Below are 13,630 nucleotides of genomic sequence, written 5' to 3' on the forward strand. Positions count from 1 at the left end.
TATCCCTGGCCAATGCGATTAGCCAATGGAGAACTGGCGCCCTGTGAATTGGAGCTTAAGAATACAGTCAAACTAACCCTTCCTTGCTTGCCGTAAGAGGCGACTAAAAGTAATAGAAATTTGTGAACTAGCTACCTGCAAATTTTAAAACTTTATTGCTATCGAACCGTCAGCAACGCCTCGGATAGGGACTGACCACACAGCCACGGATAGGAACTGACCACAACCTTTGACTATCAAAAACAGATTAGGATTGGTTTCTAGAATGTGTGCACACACCTAGATAACGATAGCGAGGGTCCTTAGAATGCTCGTTCTCTCTCTCTTGAGCGGCAATTAAAACGAGTAGCAATTAAGGTAAGATGGTGGGAATCGGCAGAGACTTTTCCTTTTGTGGCAATGTGCTTTTGTACTCTGGAAGGCCAAGTGAAAGCAGACGCCAATCCGGTGTCGGGTTGCTACCGACGGGGAGCCGGCTTCTGACAGACTTATAACCGCAAGATTTCGGTCTAGGTTAAGAAGCATCACAATTGTACAATGCTACGCACCAATGGAGACTTCCGATATAGTGGAGAAGGATACTTTCTACGAGCAATTAAACGCAGTTCAGGGAAGGATTCCTAAAGGTAACATGGTGATCGTGATGGCTGATCTAACTGCCAAGGTGGGATCTGACAGCAGCTTGTTTGGATATGTGATGGGGAAACACAGTCTTGGCGACCGCAATGGTTTCACCGCCCCGTAATTGGTGCCACATTGTTCCAGCACAGAGCCTGCCATAAGGACGCCAAATGAGCAAACAGATCGACCACTTTGTGATCAGCAGTAGATTTAGGAGTTGTCTTCTGGATGTGCATAACAAAAGAGGCGCTGACATTGGCTTTGAAAGGGATCTCCATCCCACCAGCCATTTCTCGCATGGTTGAAGAGCTCCGACCCTTTAAGTTCAACAACGGGCGCCTGTACGTCCCAGCTGTCTCTCGACAGTGGGAGAGCTAGGCTTGGCGGTCTACCGGTAGAATTATTTGTCGCTGCATCTGCAGTTACTGAAGATCTGCTGTTTCCAATTGCTGAGAGCAAGCTGTTTTCCGCTCCGGATCGTCCTGCATTGACCACATCAACACCGTACGGATCACTTTGGAACAGTGTGTGGATCTAGATCTTCACTGCACCTCTTCATCGATTTCGAGAAAGCTTTCGATAGTGTGAAAAGGGAGCGTACCTGGAGTGCTCTATGTAGATCTGAAAAATAAATGAACAAAATGGCGCAATCGCTCAAGACGAACCGACCCCGGTTGTACAGGGGACAAAGGCTAAAGGAAAAAAAGATGTTTGGTTTGAATGAAATGACCGAACATTTGAACTGCTTATGTCAAGATGCCTGTCCTCACTGAAATAGCTCAAAATAAATATATAATCGTAAAACAAATTAATAGTTTCATTGAATGCATTCGATCAATTCAAAGTCTGTTCAAAAGCTTCACGACATTGGGGCCAGATGTCGGTATAAGCACGGGCTTATGGCTACTGAAGTTTTATAGTCGTTCGGGCAGTCCGTTCAACTCTGAGAATAACCGAGGAAACAGCCAGTCTTTTTGAAATAGCGTGCTATAAAAATCTAAGGCTTTTGCAAGAAAACTATACACAGGAGGAGCAACTTCAGCGGCGAGAGACCTTGTATACCTTTCGGGCAGGGACGAGGTAGTGAAAATTTATTGGTGTGTCGATGCCGCCTAGATAGTTTTCTTGCGTGTGTTTTTCATCTTATCCTAGCATGGAACGAATGCATCCGAAAGATTGATCTTGATTGCTTCCACAAAGCTTCCTATAGACGAATTTTGAAGCGTCATTCGCTCACTGATCACCATCAAGATCCATTTCCATTAATCCGAAAGAAACTTTTAAGGAAGCTCTGCCTTTGGTTCCCTCTGGGAGATCGGAAGTCGTAAACAGCTGTACAAAGTCTGTTGTTATGACAAATGCGACCACGTACTCGCAACTATGAAGGCGCACATCAATGCACTGCATCACATACATGACACAAACACCAGCCCTTATCCACTGAATTTTGCTCGCGCAACTTCCGTCGCGAACGAACGTGTGAAGGACTTTTCCGTCTCCATAAAATTTCAAAGCATGTGCTGGGAGTGTAATCACCTGTGTATTCAGTTCAGTGGTGTAGCAAAAGTAAACACTGACCAACTGTTTTTATTTATTTTGTTTGTCAATATAGAAACAATCACTAGAACACCATTAGGACCTCGTACCATATTTTCGAAATACTGACAGCCAGGTGATTACACCAGTGAGAAGTTGGGACGTCAAGCAGAAGATCCAAGGTCAACATTGGCATACTGCGAGGACAACAACCAACAAACACCACTGCTCAAAAAACAGGGACAAGCAAAAGCATGTCTGAGATAAATACATCAGACGTTAGGAAGGAGACAGGGCTTAGTGGCGGAGGTGCTAAATAGTACCTGCGTTATCTGAAGGAAGGCTTGAAGAAGCCCTCTTTATCGGAGCCAAGAAAACGGGTAGCCGCCAAACCTGAACCCAAGAGGGGAGAAAACCCAGACAGGTTAAGGGCGAAGGCAGGAATCAGGAAGCCCGCCATTAGCTATGCTAGTGAGATCAAAGACATTCGACTGGCCATATTGCCAAAAATGTTTCCCGCGCACCTACTCACTCGCGAGGAGCAGAAAACTATCGAAGGCATTGTCGCCAGACAGATGGACTTGTGTTCACCGGGATACACATTCGACCAGCTCATATACTAACCGTACTAACCCGACCATAGTTCCTAAATTGCCAGGCTGGGAAGGAGCTGAACTGTCAACATATGCTGGGGATGATATACCAGGAGCACACATGGTGACAATGTTTCTCCCGACAGCCGCAACAATAGAGAGGGAAGATCTCAAGGATCTCCTAATCGCTCAGAATAAGGATCTCCATACTAGATTAAGAAGAGTCTTCAGAAGCAAGGTGGAAGGCGGGGGTAGACTCCTCACGATCGGGGTAGATCACCTGGAGGCAATCAAACTTCCGATTTGCCATATCAACTATCGATTTGGCAACATACCTGTGCATGTGGACAGGGAAAAGCCGAGGAAAGACACCTCGGAGGAGACATCGAGTGAAAAGCGTACCGAGGTCCACGAAGAACTCTCGAAAGCCATAGAGGCGGAAAGGACTGGATCAGCCAGGGAAGTAGGCTTGCTGCCCAATGAAGAGGAGGAGCTGGGCGACTTAGACCTAGAACTTCTAGGGCTTAGGGTGGACAGCGACGCACAGGAAAGCACCATGCTGGACGAGAAGGGTGATACTTCGATAGTGAAGAAGAGCTCCAAACAATAACGGAGCCAATGGCCACCACTAAGATAAAACTCCACCATGCGAAAGCTGCATCTGCAGTAATTGTAAGAACAAGTTGCAAGGAAAACACACTATTTCCAGTGCTGGCTCAGGAGGCCTGGGTTTACCGGGAGTAAATTCGCGGTCTGCAAGGAGGAAGCATGCAGATAATTTGGGACTACTCTTGTGAAAAGCCAATAGCTTGCATAATTCTTAAACGTAATTCAAAATAGTTTCACTGGAAGCCGGGAGGAGCACTCGAGAGACGGTTGCGACATTGAGCTATTTCCCAGGAGGGAACATCCGGGTTCCACCGGAGCTAGTAGCTAAACTGGTGAAGTACTGTGAGAAGAGGGCGTTACCACTTCTCCTCGGCTGCGACGCCAACGCCCATCAGGAAACCTGGGGACGCAACAACACCAATCGAAGAGGTGAGTACTTTCTTGCATTTATTCTTAGCAACAAGCTAGAAATATACAGCATAGGGAACACTCCAACATTTGTGGCCATCACTAGACAAGAGGTACTAGACATAACTCTAGGAAATACTCTAATGGCTGGTCAGGAATTGGAAGGTATCGGATGAGCTCTCTATGTCTGATTAAAGAATAATCAGATTCGACATTGAGGATAACTTCGAAATAAAAAGAGAGAGAGAAGAAAAAGAGAACGGATTGGGAATCCTATGCAACGCAACTAAGCAACAACATGGCCCACCTTCAAGGGGGCGATGACATCAAGAGCGGACTGAAACTAGAACCAGTGGCGGAAAACCTCAACACAATCGTCATTGACGCTTATGAGGCCAGCTGTCGGCTAAGACAGTTAAGTCATCAAATGTACCATAGTAAAACACTAACCTGGCCAGAATTAGAACAGAGGTACGAAAACTCTTCAACCGGGCAAAACAAACCGGGGACTGGCAGAGGTACAAAAATGCACTGACTAGTATAATAACGTGATCAGGAAAGCAAAACGGAACAGTTTCAGGGAATTCTGCAAAGGAATCGAACAGATCCCAGAAGCAACCAGACTTTACAAGGCTGTAGCCAAATATGGTGCAATATCTTCTGTCTGTTTGAAGAAGGAAGATGGGATATTTGCCGAGAATGAGGAGGAGTACACCTGCTTCTCAGAACTCATTTCCCGGGGTCCTACTCCACAGCGGCAAGCTACCACATTCTGTCTGATACTCCAATAACGAATAAAAGGAGGAAAAAGGAGAACTGAAAGAGTTATCCTCGCAAGCTAGGGTAAGGGGAAGGGGGGCGGCAGTGGGAACTTGTAAAGCACTGCAATCACTCGAAGTATGTGGCATCTTCCCAGCACTAATCCAGAGAGGCCTAGAAATCATGTTAGAGTTTCTTCTGAGGGTGGCAAGCGCTAACATAGCCCTGGGATATATACCAAGGGCATGGAGGCGGGCAAAGGTGGTCTCTATTCCGAAAACGGGTAAAAAGGATCCTTTTCACCCTAAATCTTTCAGACCAAGCAGGAAAAAAATGGAGTTGCAACACGAAAATATTACTTTGGATATACATTGCAGAAGTACCATAATTACCTATGGGGCGGTAATCTGTGCAAAAAGAACTAAGCCCAGCACACGAGCCGGAGAGTTACACAAACTGCAAAGACTGGCTTGCGTGTGTATCAGTGGGGCAATGAGCACATGCCCAACAGCATCCCTAGAGGTCCTCCTGGGATTAACCTCTCTCCATCTGCAGGCCATTTTCAGAATGGTCGGAAGTATCAGTGAGGCGGGGAGCTCCCTAAAGAAGGTTGAAACACGTTGGAATAACAAGGTGTGGCGCGGCAGGAACGCGAACAAATATCGCGCCATCTGGCGTAGAGCTCGCCACGGGAGTGGAAGACTAGCGAGAAAAGTGTGCCATGAGAGAGGGGCAGAAAAGAAACACATGAAGCGAGATGATTCTCTTCTGCCTCTAACGTGTAAATAGTCGTTTGCTCTTACTGATTCATTAAAATTAATAAATTCTAATTATTGCATCTATCGAGTTTTGATTGTAAAAACCTAGTCTATGTTCGGGTGTACCTAAAAATTGTGGTTTGCAAAGAAATGGACTATTTTTAATTTTCAGATCACGTCGGGGTCACCAATTTAACTAAAATAGTCCATTTCTTGACTTGGGTCCAGGACGGATCGTTGCGTGCCATAATGGCGGCTTTCAGCGTCCGGTGCCAACGTTCTAGCATCCCATTGGATTGCGGGTGGTATGCAGTAGTCCGCTGGCGTTTAAAACCAAGGAGTTTGCCTAGCTCGGAGAAAAGGGTGGACTCAAATTGCATTCCCTGGTAAGTGATGACCACTGCAGGGACGCCAAAGCGAGGTATCCACTCTCGACAGAGGGCTTCGGCACATGATTGCGCCGTAATGTCTTTCAGAGGTATTGCCTCAGGCCACCGCGTAAACCTGTCGATGATTGTGAGACAATATCTATAACCGTGCGAGTCTCGCAAAGGCCCTACTATGTCGAGGTGTATTGTGTGGAACCGCTTGGTAGTGCGGGGGAATGAGCCCACTTCTTTCCTTACATACCTGGAGACTTTACACTTCTGGCATGCGATGCACTCTCTGGCCCAGGAATTGACATCCTTGTTCATGGAGGGCCAGAAGTATTTATCGGTGACTAACCGATTTGTTGTCCTGATGCCTGGATGTGCTAAGTCGTGAACTGCGTGGAACACTTCCTTGCTAAAGGTGGCCGGAATGTATGGCCGAGGTCCCTTTTCCGAGTCTTCGCAGCAGAGAAAGAGGTTTGAGCCGAAGATGGGCAACTCCAGAAATTTGTATTTGGGGCTGGATTTTAGGCTCTGAAGTGCTGCGTCATCCTCCTGCGCCTTGGCAATAGCCGAAAAATCGAGTGAGGCGGGGATGTTAACCTCGGAGACACGAGACAAAGCGTCAGCAACTATATTGTCCTTGCCGGACACGTGCTGGATGTCTGACGTAAACTGGCTTATAAAGCTCAGGTGTCGAAGCTGATGAGGGGACGCTTTGTCGGGCTTCTGTTTCAAAGCATACGTGAGAGGCTTATGGTCCGTGAACACTGTGAACGGCCTGTCTTCTAGGGAGAAACGGAAGTATTTGATGCTCAAGTACGCGGCGAGCAGTTCGCGATAGTAGGTACTGTAGTTCCGTTGAGCGGAATTCAACTGCTTCGAGAAGAAGCTCAATGGCTGCCAAACTTGATCCTCCTTTTGGTGAAGGGCAGCACCTACTGCGATGTCAGAGGCATCAACAAAAACGGCTAGGGGTGCATCTTGCAGAGGGAATGCCAAGAGTGTAGCGTCGGCCAGTTGTTGACGGGATTTGTCAAACGTGCGGATAGCCTCTTCAGACCACACGATCTCTCGTATGTCCTTAGTTTTGGGGCCAGACAAGTACGCGTTCAAAATGGACTGGTGATGGGCAGCCTTGGGCAGGAAACGACGGTAGAAGTTTAGCATGCCCAAGAACCTTCGCAACTCCCTCACTGTCTTTGGACGCGGGAAGCTTGTTATCGCTTGCACCTTGTCTGGGTCGGACTGTATTCCTTCAGGGGAAATGAAATGGCCGAGGAATCTTACCTGTTTTTGGAGAAATTTGCATTTCTCAACGTTTAGGACTAAACCGGCCTCAAGGAGACGTTGAAAAATGCTCTCGAGATGGGCTAAGTGCTCAGACTCAGTGGAAGAAGCGACCAAAACATCATCCAAATATACGAAACAGAAGTCGAGGTTCCGCAGGACCGAGTGGATGAACCTTTGAAAGTCATCCGGGTGAACTCGAAGAGTCCAAAGGGTGTGCATATTGCCGTTTTTGGAATGTCTTCAGGAGCTACTGGGATTTGGTGATAAGCCTTGGTTAAGTCCAAGGTCGAAAAGAAGCGGCAATTCGCGAGGTGATGCGCAAAATCGTGGATAAGTGGAATTGGATATCGGTCAGGAACAGTCTGTGCATTTAGCCTTCTGTAATCCCCACATGGGCGCCATTCGCCGTTTGGCTTAAGGACCATATGCAGTGGGGAAGACCAACAGCTGTTTAAGGGCCTGCAGATACCCTGTTGAACGAGTTGTTCAAACTCTTTCCGTGCAATAGCCAGTTTCTGGGATGGTAGAGGACGCGCCTGTGAGAAGACCGGGGAACCACTAGTGATAATGTGGTGCTGCACATTGTGCTTCACTGGTTTGGAGAGACTACACTCGGTAGTAATCTGGCTGAACTTTTGGAGAAGTGCCCGAACACGAGAGTCGGTAATGTCTTCTAAAAGAACGGAAAGGTTATTGCCTGGGTGAGATACCATTTGTCCCGACGAATTAAGGTTGGTTGATGTTGCCGAGGTACGGGAAGAACCAAAACCTCCGCACCAGTATCGATGAGGTAGTTGCGCCTGCTGAGAGGGTCGTAAATTGTTAGGCGACGTGGCGCTGCGCTCTGGGTGGCCGTCGCCAGGACCCCCCGCGGACCTAGTTTTTTGCGGCAGGCGTGAATTTGCAAGGGATAGTACACTTGGTGGCTTTATCGTCGAATCTGCGGTGGTACCAGCAAATCCCCCGGTCCGTGGACTGTCCCGACGACCTGCTACCCGAACGCCCTTTTCGAGTGGCAGACCGTGAGCGAGCTCGCGATCTGGCGCCCGAACGCTGAGCGTCTAACGTCGCCCGCATCTCGGCCACACTGGCTGTTAAAGCGGCTATCTCGCGCCTCAAGTCGCTCACCTCATCCGACAGTGGCTGAACGGCCGCCATGGTTGGGCGTACGTACACCTCCTGCACCTGGTCGGCCGTCGCTGCCAGTTCCTCCAAGGAACCGGAGACGCAAGCGAGGATCGCCTGGGTGTCCTCCGGGAGCCGTCGCAGCCAGAGGGACTTGATCAGATCATCGCCGATCTTGCTCCCACCCAATTGCCTCATTTCTCGAAGCAATTGGCTGGGAGTTCGATCACCCAACGTTAAACCCGCCAGCAAGTGGTCTAATTTTGCCGACTTGCTTGCCGACAGGCGCCTGATCAACTCGCTCTTGAGCTGCGTGTATGATGTCGACTTCACTACATCGGATACCAGAAGAATCGACTCTTCATCCAGACCGACCACCGCATAATTGAAGCGGGTCGCGTCCGATGTGATTCCGGACATTTGGAACTGCGCTTCCAAATGTATGAACCACAGCTCCGGGTTCTGCCGCCAAAATGGAGGAACACGCACGACGAGAGCGGTCACTTGCGGGTCCGATGGGCCTGCCGCGTCTTTGTTGTCGATCGACATCTTGACTAGTAAAAAGGAAACTTCTTTTCGACGCGAGTGTTAAAACGAAAACGCAGTGAATCTGTTCTAACTACACGGCAGGCCGAACCCACAAATTCACGCACGTACAAAGAAATCACCACCGAAGCGGACGCTTTTCAGCGCAGACCGAAACCACATCCCAGAACTTCGCCCAGAGAGCGGACAACCAACGATGATCCGCACCTAGAACGCCTGAACGCTGTCTCTTGCAGCGGGCATAATATTTATTGATTTTTTTTTTAAATAAATAAATTCAACTAAAACAAATTAAAATTCAAACAACAAAATTCAACAAATTACAACAATGATTCGCTGCTGCGGCGGTGAAGGTGACGACGGCTGCAGCGGCGCTGGCGGCAACGGCTGCGGTGTTGATGGTGAAGGCGGCGGCGGTGTCGATGCTGGAGACGGCGAGCGTGGCTGCGGTGGCGTCTCTGGTGGCTGCGGCTGCTTTTCTGGTGACTGCTGCGGCGTCTCTGGTGGCTGCGACGGCGTCTCTGGTGGCTGTGGCGGCAGCGATAGTGGCTGCGGCAACGATGGTGGCTGCGGTAGCGATGGTGGCGGAGTCTTCGGCTTCTGCCTGATAGTGGTGGCTATTGAGATGAAGTCAATTGTGGCCTTATTTGTGTTTAAAACCGTGGTTGCCAAATAATCGTTCGTTTTCTAGGTTGCTGCTGCCAATGTTGAAAGGTGGTCGCGCTCGTTGAACTTCTGATACGTCGGCTCTCCGAGTGGCTCTGGATACGTGGCAAATGATGGGTTCGCTGCTGCGAGTCAGAATTGCAACAACGGTGGCGGAGTCTTCTGACAGTGTGAATAGCCGACACTTTCAATTTTCGCATTCGCCACTTGTTGAGCGGCCTCAGTCGCTGCAAACGAATTGCTCTCAGTTACACAAGTAATGGGATATGAGAATTTTGTTTTCCTTCATGGACAAATTCTTGCATAGGAACTAAAGTGAATTTCTTTTCCTGGATCAATCCAGAGAATGTCAACATGATCCAACTAGGAGTCACAAAACAGCCAAACAACATAGAATTCTCGGCAATGGATTTTTTTAATTTTTAGATCCGTTACTCAAACTTTTTGTTACGGGGTCACCAATGGGAGAGCGAGGCTGTGACAGACGGCTTAAAGCAGTAATAGATTACTTGGTACACTGACGGATCACTCACAGCAGAGGAAGCGGGCGCCGGGGTCATTGATCCAAGGAAAATGTACTTGGAGCCAATGGGTCGGCAAACTATTATAGAATATTCCAGCCGGAAATATACGCCAAACACAGATGCGCAACCTTTAATCTCCAAAGGAATTACAAGGGGCAGAACATTGCTATTCTCACCGGCAACCAAGCAACGATCAAGGCACTCCGGTCCAACCAGGAGAACTCTAAACTGGTATGGGAATGCCCTGAGGGACTGAATACGTTAGGCTTGTTCAATAAGGTCTCGATACTCTTGTTTCCAGTCCATGTTGGGTTAAAAGGCAAGAAGGCAGCAGACGAACTAGTCAAGAAGGGAGCAGGCCCACCTTACACAGGCCAAAACCTTTCTGTGGAATCAGAAACGGGTTCATGACTATGACATTAAAAAATGAAGACTAACGGTTGAGGGAACTATACTGCGCGGGTCTACTAAGAATGGAGCAGTCCAGGGTGCTTATTGGGAGATACAAACCCAAGCACACAGAGGATTGTTTAAACCTCACCAAAAAGAACCTCCGAATTATAGTGGGAATTCTCACTGGTCATTGCCGGCTAAACTATCACCTAGCGAAGCTAGGGATATCTGCGGCCATTGCCTCCAGGTTCTGTGGTACACGTTCTGGAACAGTGCCCGGTACTTGTGCAAAGTAGGTGGAAGCATCTGGGAGGACACTTAATACCAGATGAAAGGTTGGACGATTTGGATGTAAGGAGTATACTAAAATTCCTAACGGTTGTAGGCTTGCTTGAGACACTATGATTAACAGGTACACTATAAGCCGTAAGAGGGGCATAGTAGTTCTTTAAGGACGCGGTGCGACTTCCCCTTAACAGAATAATAATAATATATAATTGATAGTGTCTGGGCTTCAGTCTTTGACCTTGCGTCTATTTCGCTGCATAAGCGTCAGAACCCGTCCAGCATTAATTGTAATGATATGGTCTTATCAATAATTAAAGAGTGAGAAAAAATAGGTTGCCTTGGGGTGTTTTACTTTAATTTGGAATGAATAGCAGAACAACCCTAGAGATTTAAATCCAATGAAATAATTAACTTACTTTGCATTTGTTGATATTCCATTATGGCCCTTCAAATGTACGCCTACACTATAAATAAACGAATATAATAAGTATTGGGTAATGTAGAAATTAAAAGCTGAACAAACCTTGCAAGGTAAGAATTCGTCCGGGTCCAACTCATCATCATCATCAACGGCGCAACAACCGGTATCCGGTCTAGGCCTGCCTTAATAAGGAACTCCAGACATCCCGGTTTTGCGCCGAGGTCCACCAATTCGATATCCCTAAAAGCTGTCTGGCGTCCTGGCCCACGCCATCGCTCCATCTTAGGCAGGGTCTGCCTCGTCTTCTTTTCCTACCATAGATATTGCCCTTATAGACTTTCCGGGTGGGATCATCTTCATCCATACGGATTAAGTGACCCGCCCACCGTAACCTATTGAGCCGGATTTTATCCACAACCGGACGGTCATGGTATCGCTCATAGATTTCGTCATTGTGTAGGCTACGGAATCGTCCATCCTCATGTAGGGGGCCAAAAATTCTTCGGAGGATTCTTCTCTCGAACGCGGCCAAGAGTTCGGAATTTTTCTTGCTAAGAACCCAAGTTTCCGAGGAATACATGAGGACTGGCAAGATCATAGTCTTGTACAGTAAGAGCTATGACCCTATGGTGAGACGTTTCGAGCGGAACAGTCTTTGTAAGCTGAAGTAGGCTCTGTTGGCTGACAACAACCGTGCGCGGATTTCATCATCGTAGTTGTTATCGGTTGTGATTTTCGACCCTAGATAGGAGAAATTGTCAACGGTCTCAAAGTTGTATTCCCCTATCCTTATTCTTGTTCGTGTTTGTGTTTGACCAGTGCGGTTTGATGTTGTTGGTTGATTCGTCTTCGGTGCTGACGTTGCCACCATGTATTTTGTCTTGCCTTCATTGATGTGCAGCCCAAGATCTCGCGCCGCCTGCTCGATCTGGATGAAGGCAGTTTGAACGTCTCGGGTGGTTCTTCCCATGATGTCGATATCGTCAGCATAGGCCAGTAGTTGGGTGGACTTGAAGAGGATCGTACCTCTTGCATTCACCTCAGCATCACGGATCACCTTCTCGAGGGCCAGGTTAAAGAGGACGCATGATAGCGCATCCCCTTGTCGTAGACCGTTGTTGATGTCGAATGGTCTTGAGAGTGATCCTGCTGCTTTTATCTGGCCTCGCACATTGGTCAGGGTCAGCCTGGTCAGTCTTATTAATTTCGTCGGGATACCGAATTCCCTCATGGCCGTGTACAGTTTTACCCTGGCTATGCTATCATAGGCGGCTTTAAAGTCGATGAACAGATGGTGCAACTGTTGTCCATATTCCAACAGTTTTTCCATCGCCTGCCGCAGAGAGAAAATCTGATCTGTTGCTGATTTGCCTGGAGTGAAGCCTCTTTGGTATGGGCCAATGATGTTCTGGGCGTATGGGGCTATCCGGCCTAGCAAGATAGTGGAGAATATCTTATAGATGGTACTCAGCAACGTGATACCTCTATAATTGCTGCACTGTGTGATATCTCCCTTTTTATGTATGAGACAGATTATGCCTCGCTGCCAATCGTCGGGCATTGATTCGCTGTCCCATACCTTGAGCACAAGTTGATGAACCACTTGGTGTAACTGGTCGCCTCCATATTTAACCAATTCGGCTGTAATTCCATCAGCTCCTGGCGACTTATGATTCTTTAGCCGATGAATTGCACGGACTGTTTCTCCTAAACTTGGTGGTGGCAGTATTTGTCCGTCGTCTTCAGTTGGCGGGACCTCCAACTCGCCGATGTTCTGGTTGTTCAGTAGTTCATCAAAGTACTCAACCCATCGCTCTAATATGCCCATTCTGTCGGAAATCAGATTTCCCTCTTTGTCTCAGCAGGATGAGCATCGAGGTGTATAAGGCTTCATCCTGCTGACTTGTTGGTAAAACTTCCGCGCCTGGTGCGGTTGCTCCCTGTACTTTTCTAGTTCACAGACTTGTTGGTTCTCCCAGGCTTCCTTTTTCCGTCTGTGAAGTCGCTTCTCCGCTCGACGGAGTTCGTGATAAGTCTCTGCGCGTGCCCGCGTTCTTTGAGAATGCAACATTACTCGGTATGCGGCATTCTTCCGTTCCGTTGCTAGCTTACATTCATCGTCAAACCAGCCGTTCCGAGTCCTTTTGCGGCTGGGGCCAAGTATATTTGTGGCCGTATCCATGATAACGTTCTTCAGGTGGTTGTGAAGATCATTAGTTGATGCTTCATCTCCAGGTCCTCTATTGACTGCGGTTATTGCGGCATCCATTTCCCTCTTATAGGTGTCGCGGAGGGTTGTGTTGTGGATGGCTTCAGTGTTCACTCTCACCTGATTGTCAGAGGGGATTCTAGGTGGTATTGTTATTCGAGCTCGGGTCCAACTATTGAGAAAAAATCACTTCAACTTTCCTTTGCACATCACACTTTTGTTTTATTCACACGTTGCTCACAATGATAATTCCTATCAAGTCGATTACACCCATTCGCTTGTTATTTTCTTTAAAAAAAAAATTTACTACAACTCCCCCGTCTCAAAACAACCGGAAGTGGACAGATCCAACCTAAAACTGTGGAAAATGGCGGTAACCGGCGCTTTCTGTTTCTTCAAAATTCCAATTGTTTACACTAAAACTGTCAACATGTGTCCAACGATAATCACTTTGTTTTGTCAACAAGCATTTCTCCCGCAACATTTTGAACAGATGATTTAGACATTTGT

The sequence above is a fragment of the Hermetia illucens genome, chromosome 3 (genome assembly GCF_905115235.1).
Source record: "Hermetia illucens chromosome 3, iHerIll2.2.curated.20191125, whole genome shotgun sequence".
In the NCBI taxonomy this organism is placed as follows: Eukaryota; Metazoa; Arthropoda; class Insecta; order Diptera; family Stratiomyidae; genus Hermetia; species Hermetia illucens.